At 35.5% G+C, this 18,434-nt stretch overlaps 1 long non-coding RNA gene across 2 annotated transcripts; it reads right to left on the bottom strand.

The window, feature by feature from the left end:
• Positions 1-4,751: 4,751 nt before the first annotated feature.
• Positions 4,752-6,658, bottom strand: LOC139893092 (uncharacterized). Of its 2 annotated transcripts, XR_011774338.1 has the most exons (4): positions 6,545-6,658; positions 6,384-6,421; positions 5,196-5,457; positions 4,752-4,854 (listed from the first exon to the last, which is right to left on the bottom strand). It is a non-coding gene; the product is annotated as an uncharacterized lncRNA (long non-coding RNA). The 2 variants fall into 2 exon arrangements; XR_011774337.1 differs by lacking the exon at positions 4,752-4,854 and having other exon boundaries at positions 5,056-5,457.
• Positions 6,659-18,434: the final 11,776 nt, after the last annotated feature.

Below are 18,434 nucleotides of genomic sequence, written 5' to 3'. Positions count from 1 at the left end.
TCTCAAGTCATCGGTGAAGTGATGCGTGAACAAAGGAATAAAGAGATGGGGTAATATATCTATGATCTATCACCCGTCCTACCGTATCAGACTGTTTAATTTTCTTTAAGTGGATCTGCTTGTAAACTAAAGTCAACTAGTTTTTTTTTTTTTTTTTTTTTTTTTTGTTTGTACAACAATACGGGATTACCTACCACTCACGCATTCATCTCCCGCAATTGCATAACCCGCCCCCAACTGCTGTTCAGGAATAAACCTGGCCCAATCTGAGGGCATGAGCGGTAATACCCCTCCCCCACTGCCCCCGCAACGCGATGTGCGGAAGGCACCCTTGGGTGAAATTCGAGGGTAAAGGGGCACACCCCACGGAGTCGAACTCCTGACCTCTCGCTAAGAAAGGTAGGCCACTACCAGTGGCGGAGGCAGGATTTCTCTTTACCGGGGGCGAATTTTTTTTTTAAAACCGTAGCAACTTTTTTGGGCAAAATACGGAGTTTTTGGGACAAAAATTGGAGGTTTTTAGGCAAAATTTTGAAGTTTTTGGATAAAATTTGAAGGTTTGTGGGCAAAATTTGAAGGTTTTGGGGCAAAATTTAGAGAATTGTGGGCAAAATTTGAAGGTTTTGAGGCAAAATATATAGGTTTTGGGGCAAATGGCTTTTGGGTTTGGGGCAAATGGCTTTTGAGTTTGGGGCAAAATGAAAAAAATCCAAATTTTTACACTAAAATTTCGAAATCGACTGGAGGCGGGCGCCCCCCTGCCCCCCTCTAAATTCGCCCCTGGCCACTACCACATGAGCTACAACACAAGGTTAAAGTCAACCAGTTTGTATATCTTGTTTTAACTATTTTAGTATGGTTAGCTTGTTATGTTTACAATGTGATGAAACTGTGACACTTATGTTCGAAACGCAAGTTTGTATATCTTGTTTTAGCTATTTACTATTGGTTGGGTCGTTATGTTCATAATGTGATTTAACACTAGTTCCGTTTGTTGTTTTCTTCACATAAACACCCATCTGTTGGCTATATGTTTGTTTGTAGACGTATGACAATAGATCAATCATTTTAATGAGGTGTTGACCTGTTTGAATAGGTCAAATCAAATCGAGACTAGCGACAAGCCGGATACAGTGTAGAATAACTAGGGTCAACCACCTTGACGATTGAATTCTTTTTAGTGTATTTATATGTTAAAGTTCGACGCCTTTAATTGTTATATTATTTATTTCACTTCAACTAATGACAGACATCATGTCATACTTATAAACAATGGTATGATTATGTTTCAAGTATAAAATCAGGAAGGCATTGTAACACCGGCCATTTTTTTTTTTTTTAATTACACAGCGGAAGACTTTATTAACAAACACAATATAAGTCACGTCATTACGTTTAAGTTTACACAACGGTGTTACGTTATCACAAAACATTATTTATACAAAAGTCCACATCAGAGTTGGGTTGTCAAACATGTCTTCTGCAATAGCACCTTTCCCGACTAGCAGTACCTAAACCTACAAGGGGAGAATATGTGGAGGATTAGCGCACCGCTAAGTGAATGGAATCTATCTAACAGATATAGCTTAAGTCACACACAAGCTATATACTAACAACAACACATGCTAACTATCAACTAGCATACAATAAGACAATACGAGGATCGGCGGCTTGTACGAGCACACGACTCCTAGCTGATCGGACTTGAGTCTACCGATAGTCCCTGCTACTCAATTCACAGTATAGTTATCCAGATGCAGGGGATGCATCATTCACACTATACTCTACAATCAGTAGCCTATGGACCCAACCTCCCCTTGACACGGTTGACCTCATACGGACTCTAACCTCTCCTAGGCACGGTCTCGAGTCCCCAGTCTCCCTAGGCCCGACTGGTGCCATTCACACAGTGTACACATAATTCACATACAACATCAGGCATACTATATTATTCTAACATGACAATTTCTACACTATGCATGGTAAAAGAGTCAACCACAGTAGCATGATATGCTACTTAAACTCTATCCGGAGATAGACCCACTCACCAATTACCAGCAACTGCTCAGTTATTATTTCTGAGCTTCCTCCTTGTCCTTATAACCTGAGAACAACACAAACAAAGTTAATGTACATATCCAATAAATAATATAATCATTTCATACAATTAAGTAGGTCATAACACCATATATTCATAATTTTATGAGTCTACATCATGACTCCATTCAATAATGGCATACAGGTGCGTGCAAAACATGACATACACACTAAAACTCCTTTTCCGACCTAAAAACAGTTTGATCTAGTTTCTTAAAAGTTCACCATTGAAAAGTATTCTTTATTACGATTCTAACGATAGTTTATTCATAAAAAACGGAGTTACGTTTTGAAAGTTACGTCCGTTTCAATTTCATTAAAGTACCGTAGAAAATAGCGACACTGTAGCAACTCGGTACTGTAGCAAATAGTGACACTGTAGCAACTCGGGGGTACTGTAGCAACTCGGGGACTGTAGCAAATACTGGCACTGTAGCAACTCGGGCACTGTAGCAACTCGGGCACTGTAGCAACTCGGGTACTGTAGCAAAATACTGTAGCAACTGGTTCGAACACATTCGCTGATTTCGTGATTTTTTCTCCAAAAACTCGATTTTTGAACGATTTTGATCAAATTTTAAGCACATGGAAGCTACTAAACATATATACAACCTATTTCTAACATCAATTAAGCATAACAAACACCAAAAATGAAGATTCAAGCTTAAAATCACACTTTTATTCAAGAACACAAAACTCAATTAATCAAGAATCAAAGAAAGGATTCAAGTAAACAAACCTGATTAGATGATCACAAGGATACAAGAAATTAGTCACTTAAGCTACTTGATCCAATTTCTTACTTGGATTTGATTAGGGTTTTGAGAGTGAAAGAGTTTAGGTACGTTCTAGTTTTGGGAAATTAGGTGAAATGGATGGAAACATCCAGATATTACACTCTTATGTGTTAAAAAATAATACCCCATCACACACGGGTATTTACCAGTTATCTAAAATCTTTCGCACAAGATTAGGTAGCCCAAACGAGGTTCAAATTAAATAAACAAACTTGTTCTGGGACCCTTGTCACAAACTGGTCACAACACAATTATAATAAAATACTAATAAAATAATTAAAATAAAAGCACTTAAGACTAAGCATAAACCCTAAGGGCAAAATAGGCAACTTACAACTAGCCCGGGTTTCAGTCTGTTACAGGCATGGTGTAGGAACGATTAAACAGTATTAATCGACCAAATCTACAATATTGAGTGCGAAATAACTCAATATTGGGTTTTATATGAAAAACGATTTAATAACTTGTGATCTAATTAAGCAAATCGACTTTCAGATAGCGTAATAGATCAACTAAACTGAGTGCTAGACCTGCAAAGAAACAGAAATACAGCTAGGGTTAAGTTAAGGTTCGTAACCCTAACTTTGAACCCGAAATCAATATTAAATGGGGTCAGCACGTGTAACCATGCGGTTGCAGTATGCAATCGTGTGGTTGCACTTGTATCTGTACGGATGCATTCTGCATCCGTGCGGTTACACAAACAGTAAGTAACTTAACATTAAATGCATACAATTGATTATAAACGTAATAGAAAACGTAATAAACCAACAACCAATTGTCCGAGTACTTACAATATCCATAGAATTCGCGAATACACAATAACGAATATACATGCCAAATGGATCATGATATGCATTATTGTGTTGTATATATCATTTTTAAACCATTACCAATGGTTTCACTTGTGCTCATCTCCGCCCTCGAGGGCACCGTTGGTGATGGGTATGATATGCTCCACCTTCAAAAGCATAAACCCAACTCGTGCTGGAATATGTCATATTAGAGTATAAGTGAGCACGAGCTCCTCATTCTCTCTCCTTTTTTATGCAATATTTACTTGTACCATAGCATAAACAATTTGTACCTTAATTTATTTAATTAATTTTGTGGGATATGTGATTGGGAAGGAGTATATTATGGTTGGCAATAGTTTCTTATAAGAATGTTATGGAATGGAGTGGTGAGGAATTGAAAAGAAAAAACTGATGTGATGCTGAACTGAGTGTGAAAGTATCTGATAGTTGAAAATGGTCTTAGTGGTGGAAGTATCATTAATTCATTATCCTTCTTGAAAAGATACTATTATTTTCCCCATTGTTATTTTCACAAAGAAAAAACAAAGTAGTTCACTAGGTCCCATGAGAAATAAATACGAGTAGGTAACCTTGATAATTATCCAAAAGAGTAGCAGAATAGCAGAGTGCGAATAACCCGGTCATGTGCACAAAATCAATAGTAGTTGAGATCTTTTTGACCTAGTAAGAACTCACTTGTACTCATGCATTTTTTACTTGTCCTTCAATTCAATTTTAGCAGGACACCTTGAACTTATGAAAAAAAAAAAAAAAAAAAAAATTAAATATAATTGACAGCAAATAATATAATAAAATCTTGCAAGATATGTAAACCTGTAAAATAATCTGACACACACATGACCACCTTCTTCACCACAATTCTTTTGGTACTACACTTTACCCCACTTGTTCACTGTATATCATTCTTAGTAAAAAGCCAAACATTGGAAAAGGATAGAACAATATGTATTTTTAGAATTGTTTTAGAAAAGTAATATTTTAATCATGATTTTTGATAAATACATCATACGGAGTAACTATATATTAATGAGTTGCATTATACGTAGTACAATTTTTTTTACGAACGGGCTTTGAGTTCTAATCCGCAAAGTTGTAAAAACGATCTTCTCGTGGCTACATAGGTTCACTGCAATAACTCTGAGCTGCCGGCAAAGCAAGTAGTGAAATTAACCGGCTTGCAAAAAGAGACGAAAATCCAAATATATACAAAAAAAATTAACACAATATTAGAGTTTATGGAACGTTTTTAATAAAAATGTCAAACTTAACCAAGTTAAAAATGAAGTGATATGCTCAATTATATAAAATGATAATGCAATTTGCAATCAAACAAAAATCCCTCCAAGATCATACTTATATGAAAAACAATCTAATTAAAGATAAACTCTATAAACTACTTATGAAGTTGTATGAACATTTTGAAGAAGATTATGATGATTTCTTCTCATTCAAAAAAGAAAAAGGGATGAAAAAAAAAACATACTTGTATTGTGTATATATGTGATTCAAGGATTAAACATAAGATCCCCACATTTGCATTTCCAACACATGGGTTTGTAGTTAGAGATGTCATCATCTCTTAAGTCATATAAGCTTTTGGGAGTTGTACCCAATGCTAGTTGAGTTGTTCTAATGAATTTAAGTACAACTGGAACTTGAACTGCTTCACAATGATCACAATTTGTACAATATCTTTTCTCACATCTTGGTGGTCTTGATCCAATTAACATACTCCCCCTTTCCATCTAACATCAAAATCAATCAAAAGTTCACTTAAATTAGTCCCCTCTTGACCTTTTCATGTCAAAAATCTCAAATCCAATCCAAGTTAATATAATAAAATAATAATAATAATAATAATAATAATAATAATAATAATAATAATAATAATAATAATAATAATAATAATAATAATAATAATGCTAAATAAAAAAAATGACTTTAAGGATGAGATGACAAATTTCATTGATTAGAGACCACAATAAATTTATGTGTAGTGCCACTGCCCATGTTACATAAGATTTTTTGTGATGGAACAGGTCTTTGGTATACTTGAAATTCTACTTTTTGTCGGTCCAAAAAATGTAGGTTTGACTAACAATGACAAAAACAGTTCACAATATGCAAAATGGAAGATATAAATGAATTAACCTTTCAAAAAACCTTTGAATATCACAAGTTTCAGATATTAATACAAAAGTGAATGTGATTGGTTATTATTAGATTACAAAATCAAAACTTTTACTTGACATGAAGAACAAAATATGGTTCATTTGACTTTTTTGGTCAAAGGATATCATACCATCAACAAAACTGAGACATTATATGGATCTTGTCGTGTATGCATAACAATTAATACAATTGTTAAATGCTCTAGATCTTGTGTATGCATAACATTTAATACAATTGTTAAATGCTCTGGCTCAAATATGCTACTATCAACTTCTAAAGTTTTTAATGCTTTTCCTTATACATTTTAAAGAAGATTTCTATAACATTAAACTACATATCTGATAAGACATGGTATTAAGTCAATTCTTACACAATTACAACAAATCTAACACTTTTGGGCCTTTAAATTTTTTTTTAAGATATTGACTCAAAAATAAAGTCAAAACACATGCACTAGCACAAAAAAAAAAAGTTAGCCAAACCTTATTTAAAAACTCACCTGAGTGAGCTTTTCAGTTAGCTTTAAATTTGACTCAGCTGCAGTAACATTGAAACAAATAAATTTTAATTAGGTTGACCACAAACAAAAGCAGTAAAAACAGAATAATACATGTGTGTGTTTGCATGTGAAATTTGGTTAGAAAAAGATGACCCACAAACCTTTATGGATTAATCTTGAATGGGTAGTTGTTGAAATCAAGAAAAAGGTGAAGATGAGACTAAAATATTGAATCTTGATTGAAAAGGAACAGGTTTGAATGAATCCCATTTAAGAGATTGAAGAGAAAAGTAAGAAAGAGAGAAAAGAAAGGGCGATGATAATAATGAATTATGATTATGATTATGATTATGAAGAAAAGAGTGATGGGTAACAGAATTAAGTATCTTTTCTTAATTTCATTCTCATTCACTCAGAGTGCGATTTTGAGTGTGTTAATGTAGATGATGATGATGCAAGACAGAAAGACATGAAAGCAACGTATGGAAACACTCCTGAAAAGAGAGACGACAGGTTCTATTTGCACTCTTAAATGTAATATTTGCACGGATACTTGATTTTGATGGATTTTTTTTTTTTTCAAACTTTATTTTTTGAGAAAAACAGAATTTAAATTAATACGGAGAATAAACGATTACTCCATACAATTTAGAGTTTTAGACCCAACACGTTCGACCTACCTAACTTGTTTCAAACAAACTTGTTAGGATTTGACCCGACTCGTTTACCAAGTACTAGAGCTAACATACAATGACTTCCTACTTGAACAAAGACATAACAATTGCATTGAGCTAGTCTCTAAAACTAAACAATAACATTGCAAAATAAACACAATTGTTAGCCGATAATAAGTTAGCCCGTGTATTTAGTAGTTAGGCCTAGCCAAATCTTTAGTCTAACACTCCATCGCAGTCCGAACGGCAAAATCGTGAAAGTTCGGACTGGAAAAAACACTAAACATAAGAAAAATAGATAAAAACACAATTTTCTCTCTAATTTGTTGCATCAAATTGATTGATATCGCTGATTGGTTGCGTTGCTTGACTACGTTTCCTTTTCCGTAACGTCTTTTTTTCTTTACGTCGTGGCTTGCTTACCCAAGGATTGAGCAGAACTTGGGCTTTGAACTTTTATCGCCGATACAATCTTCTTCAACGCTGCAAAAAAAAAAGAAACTTTTTTTTTTTTGTATATATTCCTCTTTTTTTCAAAGTTTGGAACCTAGTCAAGCTAGGCGGGTCAGCCCCACGCCGATGTGACACTTCTTTATTTATCTATCGACATGGATGCGACATTGCTTACGTTCTCCTATATGTGGATGACATTGTTTTGACAGCATCCTCCACTAGTTTGCTTCAGCGGATTATTCAGTTTTTTAAATACATAATTTTCCATGACCGACTTAAGTTCGTTGAATCATTTTCTTGACATCTCAGCATCGCGTACTGCCACTGGTATGTTCTTGTCTCTGAAGCAGTATGCCATATAGATTCTTGAGCGAGCCGGTATGACTTCTTGTCAACCGTGTAGGACCCCTGTTGAGCCCGGCGCCAAGCTCACTGCCCGCGGTCCCTCTGTGCAGGACCCGACTTTATATCGTAGACTTGCAGGTGCATTACAGTATCTCACCTTCACTCGTCCAGACATCTCCCATGCAGTTCAGCAGATTTGTCTTTTCATGCACAACCCGCAGGAGCAACACTTACATGCTCTAAGCGGATTGTTCGTTATATTAAGGGGACTCTTGACATGGGATTACTGTTATATGCATCATCCCTACCACGTTGGTTGCTTACTCTGACGCTGACTGGGCCGGTTTCCCTACCACCAGATGCTTCACTTTTGGATATTGCGTCTTCCTTGGCAACAATCTACTTTCTTGGTCTTCAAAGCGGCAATTTACTCCTTCTCGCTCCAGTGCCGAGGCAGAATATCGAGGAGTTGCCAATGCTGTTGCTGAGACATGTTGGATACGTAATCTTCTTCATGAGCTTCACTGCCCTCTCACCTCTGCTACACTAGTTTATTGTGATAATGTTAGCTCCGTCTACCTTGCATTTAATCCGGTCCAACATCAACGGACCAAACACATTGAGATAGATATTCATTTTGTCGAAGATTTAGTTGCTCAGGGACATGTCCGGGTTCTGCATGTTCCATCCAGATATCAGTTTGCAGACATCTTTACCAAAGGTCTTCCATTTGCTCTATTCGATGAGTTCAGATCCAGTTTGAGCGTTCGTTGTACTCCCGCTCCAACTGCGGGGGTATGTTAGCCATAATAAGTTTGCCCGTGTATTTAGCAGTTAGGCCTAACCCATTTTCATTGTTAGGATTTTTCTCTTTATATATTCATGTATCATGTAATGCTACTGATTTAGAAATAATACGACGCATCTTCAATTTTAACAACACGTGAGTCACACAAGTAAAACTTTCTGATCTCCTAAGACTACTCTTATCCATGACATATGTATTCACAACCACACTATGTCATATCAGCGTCACCTCATCATTTCCTTTCTCACCACTAACTCATCACACTACACTAGTATCCATGACATACTTCTTCACAATCATATTCGAGCCACATAAAGTAATTAATTAATACACCGTATTAACTTTAATTCATAAGGTACAAAAAAAAAACAAATGCTCTATGGTTAATTGTGCTTGGTAACGGCTTGGGGTACCACATCTTGGCAAGGAAGCTCAATCGCACTTGCTAGTAGTGTGTGCTTGGAAACGGCGCTCCAAAGAAGATCTTTTGGCATTACCGTTGCAAGTAGTCTAACATAATCTAAAACGGTAATCCAACCTCGTAGCATTCCTAATCATTAGTCAACAAATACATAATTGAAACCAAGCACACCAACCTCTGCAAACCTAATATTGAGATTTATTTTAAACAATGAAACGGAAAGTAAGATATTAGTACATATTAAGAGTTATTGAAGAAAAATGAGGAGAAATGACAGATTTGCCATCCAAATTTGGGTACTGTTCATCATTTTTATCTTTTGAATAAAGGGGGAATATGGTATATCAGCTTCGCCTTCATTGTTGAATGTTTGGACGAAGCTAATGTGGAAAAACTTGTTATCGGATACCCTAAAGTGGACGATTTGCTCTTAGTTGAATATTTTCCAGTCGGGCCGAAGCTTTCTTTCGTTATATATGGATTGCCATCTCCGAGATACCGGTCAATTATTACTCCTCGGATAACATTAAAGAGATGGCTTCCTCTTTCGGTAAAGTTATCAAACTTTCTAAGCCTACTGCTGATTTAAAACAAATTGGAAATGCGTACGTGTTTGTTGAATTGGGTTATCCATCGTTGTTTGCTGACGTAATTAAGGAGGTTAAGAATAATTTAGGATCGAAATCCTATTCTATTCGGGCCAACGAGATCTTTGATCTTTCTGTTATTAATTGTGTCCAGCTCAATTGTTTTCAGTTGGTTCTACTCGCTAACGCTAATCGTGCGATGTAGAATGAAGAAAGAGTATCGATTGATGATGCTTTCAAAGCTAGGGGTGGCAACGAGTTTGTTCCCTTAAGTGTGGTGTTAATGTTTACTCGACTCATTATAATGAGGTGGATCAATCTTTGAGGTCCCATGGTTTTGGCGTTGGCCCTCGAAATGTGGATGATGAGGCAGTTGTCATTGAGCTGCCTGATATTGCTTTAAACATACATATATTTCGACGCAATATCATTTATATTTCATCAGCTTTTACCGATTACGAAGACATTCAAATGCATAATTCACGAGAAAAACGACAAAAGTAAACACGAGCTTGAAGTTTGAAGAAACGACGATAAAACAACGGATTTAAACTAAATATATATCGAGATAACGTTACTCGAATGCAAGTTAAAAGTGATCGAAGAAAAAGAGTTCAAATGAAAGTTCCAAGTCAATATACGTCAACACGGGATCAACAAAGAAAAAAATAAAAAAAATAAAAAAAATAAAATATATGTTTTAACTTACGCGGATCGTGTAAGTATTCACGCGAAACGCGTAAGTTACTTTATAAATGCAGATTCAAATTTGTTCTTACGCGAAACGTGTGGTTCTATACGCGAACCGCGTAATGTTCTGTCCAGATTCAGATCGAAAATTGCAAATGGGACGGTGGCTTTTTATGTTTAATATTATTTCCTTTTCAGCTTTACAGAATTAAAAGAGGAGTATACACTCAAGTCCACCTACTACTTCAAGAGATATATGTTAAATACGAGTACTATTTTAAGGAGAGAGTACACAAAGTAATACACAGAGAAAGTAATACAGAGAGAGAGTAGAGCAGAGAGAGAGATATATATCAATTTTATTTTCACTAGTACCCAAGTACTCTGTATAATTTTATTTTCAGTTCGAATTAATTCTCAAGTTCAATTTTTAGGATAGTTTCAATATTAAGGGTGTATTGTTCGTGATTAAGGGTATTATTGTGCGAGTGCAAGTGTGTTGTTATTGTAATTTTTTTTCTACCATTTGAAGTTAATGAAAGTGAAGATTTTCGTAAGTTTATTCTATTAAAATTATCGTTATCAATTTTTATCGTTATTATTATGTTTGTATATTTATATTTTTATATTTGCTCTGGTATAATGAGTAGCTAAGTTCCATAGTGTTTACCTAAATGTAGAGCCCTAGTGAAATGGATTGTTATCATTTGTAATTATTAAAATGTAACTTAAGTATTTTTAACATTGTGCCTAGCTAAAAGAACCATTATTATGTAACTAGATATTTAATCCTTATCACTTAATTTGTTAGATATAAATAGCGAAGGTTATTTCTATTAATATAAATTAAGCTTCAACACTAAAAGTGATTTAGACGAACTTATAGATAAGTTATTTACACTAATTTAGAAATAAAGTTCGGTGGTTTGGGTAATATCATTAGTTATATAATCGTGAAATTGCAAAAAGGGGAACCGTTACGATTTAGGTTTTGGCGAAAGTCAAAACTAGGATAGGTCTCAATTTAAATACTTGGGGATAGTTAACTATCTAAATAAGATCCGATGAAAATTAGATTTAATTTGGTTAGTTGAAACTTTATATATTCGAGAGAAAATATAAAGTTTTATATATAAACATTTTAGTAGAGCTTAATCTCAAAACAATCCATGGATCTAGAGGTGAAACAATTAAGTGAACACTCCAATTTATATATTGCAAATAATTATTATTATTATTTATGCGTATTATTATTCAGCTAAAATTAAAATTATACTTAAACCTCATTCAGTTTAAACACTACTGTTTTGTCACATCGAACATAACATACGCGGATCGTGTAGACAATCACACGAAACGCGTATCTTCAAAAATATACGCGGCACGCGTATAAATACACGCGAAATACGTATGTATTAATACAGTACTGTTACGTATTTTATTAAATTCCAAGTTTTAATTAAATCTTTTATTATTACTTTTTAAGTATTTAATTTATAATTAGTATAATTAATATAATTTCCTTTCATTCATCTTTAATTTAATTAAAACTTATTATTTAGTTAATTTAAGTAAATTTGTATTTTATTTTATTGTTTAAAACAAAATTCCTAAACATTTAGTTTTATTAAAAATTATTGTTTTACTTATTACCATTTAGTAATAAAACTGTTCTATCATAAATAATATAGTTTCAATTAGTTCACTTTTAAGTTAATGATTATAAATCATGTAATCGTGTAATTTTAATTAATAAGTAGTTCAATTAAATTAAGATTAAGTTATATTTTATTATTATTATGCTAAATATAAATTCCTAATCCAAAACCCCCTTTAAATAAGTTTAACTTCAAAGACTATTAAAAACCATTAAACACTCCATCTCCCTGTGGAACGAATCGGATTTACCTATAAAACTAAACTACGCGGATAGGACTAGTTGCCTATATATGTGTGAAATCAACCCGAATTCACTAAAACACCATATATATAATAAAACAATTCGTGTAACAAAATCGCTCAAATCCGTTCATAAATAAAGGTATAGTTTCACCACATCAACTTTTTGGCGCCGCTGCCCGGGAGTTGGCAGTTAAATAAATAGATAATTTTTCTGATTCGTAGTAGTAGTTGGATTTGTACGTGGACTGGATTATTGGAGCCAAACAGTACTTAATTATATTAGAACCAAACGAATCATGCCCATCTGCTGCATCTTTTGGCTATTCGAAACGTGAGCAAAATCAGAAGGAAAATCTGTTTGTTTAAAGGTTTTTATCATTGTTTTTATGTTATTCGATCCTTTTGAAGGAATTCAATTCTTAGAAAAACTTTTGGTGTTGTGATTTCATAATAGAAATTAATGCATGAATTTACGTTCTTCCAACACTGAATTAACTCCTTCATATCCTGAACCCGAAAGAGAATTTCACGAACGCTTAAGAGCTCAAGAAGTAGAGTCTCTCGCTGAGGGTTTAGAATCACTTTCATTGGATTCTAACTCTGAACCAGTTATTCAACCAATCATAGAACCAGTTATTAAAGAAGAAGACGAGATGGCTGCTACAAATCAAACGATGGATGCATTAATGAAGGCGACAAGAACAGGTCAAGGCCACGCAATTATTCAACCTACGATGACTGACGACTTTGAAATAAAGGGTCAATTTCTTCACATGGTGACTAATACATTCCAATTCGGTGGAGCTCCAAATGAGGATGCTAACGAGCATCTTCGTAAGTTTGTAAGAATTTGCAAGCTATTCAAGATCAAAGATGTCTCCGATGAAGTCGCATGTTTAAAAATCTTTCCATGGTCGTTAAAAGATAATGCAAGAGATTGGCTAGACTCATTACAGAAGGTTATATCGAAGACTGGAATGATATGATGGATAAGTTTTTGTCAGAGTTCTTCCCTGCTTCAAAAGCAGCAAAGTTGCAAAGTGATATAAATCACTTCAAACAAAAGCCTAATGAGACTCTTTATGAAGCTTGGACCCGATCCAATAAAATGCTTAGGGTATGTCCTCAACACGGGTTGAATACATTCCAAAAAGTCCAAATATTCTATAAAGGAGTCAATATGGCTACTCGAAAGGATATAGATGTTGCAGCAGGAGGATCAATCATGAAAAAAACGCCCGAAGAAGCGCACACAATCATTGCCGATATAGCATCACATTCTCATAATTCGCATCAAGAGATGGAATTCTCTAGATCATCAACCGTTGCTAGTATTGAAAGCAACGATGAAATCGCTGCTTTAAAAGTTCAAATGGCAAATCAAGCAAGGTAAATTGAGAAGGTAACCAAAGAAATGCATGCTATTAGGGTAGGGTGTGAATTGTGCCAAGGTCCTCACCTTACTAGAGATTGTGATCAAACAACAATGGAAGAGCAAGCGAATTTCTTAGGTTACTTGCGAAAAGGTGAAATGAATTTCAACGATTTTTCGGCGGTTGAAGTAATGAACTGGAAATATCCACCTATCAACAGCTATCAAATAGGAGGACCTTCAAGTTCAAACAATAATTATCAAGGAGGAAATCCGGTTTACCAAAATAACCGGAATTTCTCAAATCAAAATCAAAGAAATGCACCACCGGGTTACAATCACCTAAACAATCGAAATCAACCTCAACGAAATTACCAAAATAATTTTCAACACAATCAACCACAACCACAAGCACCTATACAACCACAACCCGAGAAGAAATTCGGTTTAGAAGATCTTTCGAGAGATTTTATGGTTAAGCACGAGCAAACTACGAAACTTCAAACTCAGCAAATTCGAAATCAACAAGCTACGATACAGAATTTAGAAAGAGATGTTGGAAGGATCTCACAGTTACTATCAGAGAGACCGCCAGGCGCTCTCCCCTCAAATACTCAAGTGAATCCCAACAACAGTCAAACAAGGAATGAGCAAGTAAATTCCATAACTACGAGAAGTGGGTTAACCGTTAACCTCGATGTTCCAAAGCCTCATGTTCCTATTTCTATTCCAATTCCAAATGAAAAAAGATTCTTCCGTGGAAGAGGATAAAGTGCCAACCACAAGTGCACCTAAAACTCAACCACCATTAAAAGAATTCAAACATCCAATTCCATACCCAGAACGTTTGAAGAAAGATAAATTACAAGCACAGTACAACAAGTTTGCCGAAATGATTAAGCAAATTTGTATCAATGTACCACTTGTAGATGTTCTTGCGGGTATGCCAAATTATGGAAGGTTTATCAAGGATCTCATAGTAGATAAAGGTAAATATGAAGAAGTTTCAACCACATTCCTCAATGAGGAATGCTCAGCAAGTTTGCAAAAGCAAAAGATGCCACCGAAACTTGGAGATCCTGGTAGTTTCATTATTCCGTGCCTGATGGGAGATTCAGTAATGTACGATGCATTAGCTGACTTAGGCGCAAGTATCAATCTTATGCCACACTCCTTGTACTTAAAACTAAACCTAGGTGATCTATAACCAACTAGGATGTGTATACGCCTAGCCGATAGAACTTTTAACTATCCTATTGGTATTGCTGAAAACCTACCGGTTAAAGTTAATCATTTAATCTTTCCTGCCGATTTCGTTGTCCTTGAAATGGAAGAAGATAGTAAGGTTCCCCTAATTATAGGGCGACCTTTTCTAAATACCGCCGACGCGATTGTGCGTGTTAAAGATAAAAAACTTAGTCTAGGTGTAGGGGAAGATAGAGTTACCTTAAACATAGATAAAGCTATGAAATAACCTATCTCTTCCGATGACGAATGTTATAAGATAGACATTGTTGATTGTTGTGTTGAAGAAGAATTGCAAGAATTACTAAATGTAAACACCTCAAACTTCACCCCATTGAGTGAAAGTGATGAATTTGATGTAGAGCTTGAACTTGACGAATTGTTGAAAGTAGTCATCGATGAAGATTGCTGTGAGAAAGAAATTCCCAAGGAAGATGAACCCTTTGAAGAAATTACCGATGGTAACAGGTTCCGGATAAAATCTTCCTTGGAAGAACCACCCACCTTGGAACTTAAAGAACTGCCGGAACATTTGGAGTATGCTTATCTCCAAGGTACGTCACAATTACCAGTTATAATTTCATTAAAACTCCGATAACGAAAAGAGTAGGTTAATGTCCGTTCTAAAAACTCACAAGAAAGTAATTGCTTGGAAAACAACAGATATTCCAGGAATTAACCCCGCTTATTGTACTCATAAGATTCTAATGGAAGAAGATTTTAAACCCGTGGTACAAAGACAACGAAGATTAAACCCTAACATGAAAGAAGTTGTCAAAAAGGAGGTTATCAAGTTACTTGATGCCGGGTTAATATACCCTATATCCGATAGCCCATGGGTTAGTCCTGTTCAAGTAGTACCCAAGAAAGGGAGTACAACTGTCGTCCTTAATGATAAGAATGAACTCGTTCCTACAAGAACAGTCACTGGCTGGAGAGTTTGTATAGACTACCGTCGTTTAAACGACGCCACAAGGAAAGACCATTTCCCACTTCCTTATATTGACCAAATGCTAGAATGTTTAGCGGGAAAAGAGTACTATTGTTTCCTTGATGGATTCTCCGGTTATTTTCAAATTCCCATTGATCCAAAAGACTAAGACAAGACAACTTTTACTTGTCCATTTGGTACCTTCGCATACCGACGAATGCCGTTCGGATTATGTAACGCGTCAGGCACCTTTCAAAGGTGTATGATGGCAATATTTCACGACATGATAGAAGGAAGTATGGAAGTCTTTATGGACGATTTCTCTGTTTTTGGAGACTCCTTCGATTCATGCCTTTCAAACCTCGAGCGAATGTTAATTCGTTGTGAGGAATCAAATCTTGTTTTAAATTGGGAAAAATGCCACTTCATGGTGAAGGAAGGCATAGTTTTAGGACACAAGATTTCTCGAGATGGAATGGAAGTAGACAAAGCTAAGATCGATGTAATCTCAAAGCTTTCTCCTCCAACTAACGTTAAAGGAATTCGTAGTTTCTTAGGTCATGCGGGATTCTATCGACGATTCATAAAAGACTTTTCCAAAATCGCTCGACCCATGACTAAACTTCTTGAGAAAGATAGCACATTCGACTTCAATGACGAATGCTTACAAGCTTTCTCCATTCTAAAAGATAAACTTACGAATGCACCTATCATAGTATCTCCCGATTAGTCTAAACCATTCGAACTAATGTGTGATGCTAGTGATTTCACACTAGGAGCCGTTTTAGGACAACGCCAAGATAACAAATTTCAACCAATATATTATGCAAGTAAAACACTAACAGGAGCACATTTCAACTATACGACTACCGAAAAAGAACTCCTTGCAATTGTATTTGCTTTTGATAAATTTAGATCATATCTTGTGTTATCTAAAACGATTGTTTTTACCGATCATTCAGCCCTAAAGTACTTGTTCAAGAAACAAGATGCAAAACCTAGATTGATACGTTGGATTCTTCTCTTACAAGAATTTGATATAGAAATCAAGGATAAAAAAGGTGCTGAAAATCTCGCTGCTGATCACTTGTCTCGTCTCGAGAACCCCGACTTAGAAAAACTAGATGAGTCAGTTATTCATGACACTTTTCCCGACGAGTTTCTAATGAGAATAGAAACTGAATTTGAAGTTCCATGGTTTGCGGATTTTGCAAACTATCTCGCTGCAGGAGTATTAATTAAAAACCAAACGTACCAGCAAAAGAAGAAATTCTTTGCTGATTTAAAGTTTTACTTCTGGGAAGACCCTAATCTTTTTCGAATACGAGCGGATCAAGTTATCCGCCGATGCTTATATGGTAAAGAAGCTCAACAAATATTGGAGCACTGTCATCAAGGCCCAGCGGGTGGTCATTTCGGACCTAGCTATACAGCTAAGAAGGTTTTTGACTCAGGTTTTTATTGGCCAACCATTTTTAAAGATGCACACCACATGGTTAAAACATGTGATGCATGTCAAAGATCCGGTAACATTTCTAAAAGGTACGAAATGCCACAAAAAGGTATTCTTGTATGTGAAGTATTTGACATTTAGGGTATTGACTTCATGGGTCCATTTCCCGCATCGAATAAATGCAAATACATCCTTGTGGCAGTTGACTACGTTTCTAAATGGGCCGAAGCAAAAGCTTTACCCACAAATGATGCCCGTGTTGTTGTGAACTTCCTAAAAAACCTATTTTCACGTTTTGGGATTCCAAAAGCATTAATCAGTGATCGTGGAACTCATTTTACAAATCAATTACTCGAGAAAGTACTTAAAAAGTATGGAGTTAATCATCGTTTCTCAACTTCTTACCACCCTCAAACGAGTGGCCAAGTTGAAAACACAAATCGAGGTCTTAAACGGATTTTAGAAAGAACGGTTAAAAATAATCCTAAAATCTAGCATCGAAAGTTAGATGATGCGCTTTGGGCATTTAGAACTGCGTTTAAAACGCCCATTGGTACTACACCTTTCCGATTAATTTATGGTAAGGCGTGTCATCTACCTGTCGAAGTTGAACACAAGGCATATTGGGCTCTAAGAGAATGTAACACCGACCTTGTGGAAGCCGGAGAAAACCGATTCTTACAACTTAATGAATTAGACGAATTAAGACTACAAGCTTATGAAAACTCTAAAACATACAAAGAGAAAACTAAGAGATGGCACGATGCACGATTAAAAGAAAGAAAAGAATTCGAACAAGGGGATAAAGTATTAGTTTTCCAATCACGTTTTAAGTTTTCACCTGGGAAACTTAGATCTCGGTGGACTGGGCCATATATAATAAAACAGGTTTTTCCATCTGGATATGCAGAGTTATATAGCAAAGACGGTGGAACTTTCAAGGTGAACGGTCATCGACTCAAGTTATACTTTGACGGAATCAACACTACGGAAAGAGATGAAATCACCTTCTACCCCAAGGACAAGTAAATTGGGGGTAACTTTAAGGTTTTCAACTCCATTCTCGATCTTTATTTTTATCTTTAAGAGTGGGGTTTGTTCGGTCTTTCCCTAGCAGACACTAAAGAACTAGTCTTCCCTCCATTCTACCTTTTTATTTTTATTTTCATT

Source organism: Rutidosis leptorrhynchoides, chromosome 2 (genome assembly GCF_046630445.1).
Source record: "Rutidosis leptorrhynchoides isolate AG116_Rl617_1_P2 chromosome 2, CSIRO_AGI_Rlap_v1, whole genome shotgun sequence".
Classification (NCBI taxonomy): Eukaryota; Viridiplantae; Streptophyta; class Magnoliopsida; order Asterales; family Asteraceae; genus Rutidosis; species Rutidosis leptorrhynchoides.
The sequence above is the reverse complement of the archived record's forward strand: the minus strand, read 5'-3'. Positions and strand labels throughout refer to the sequence as shown.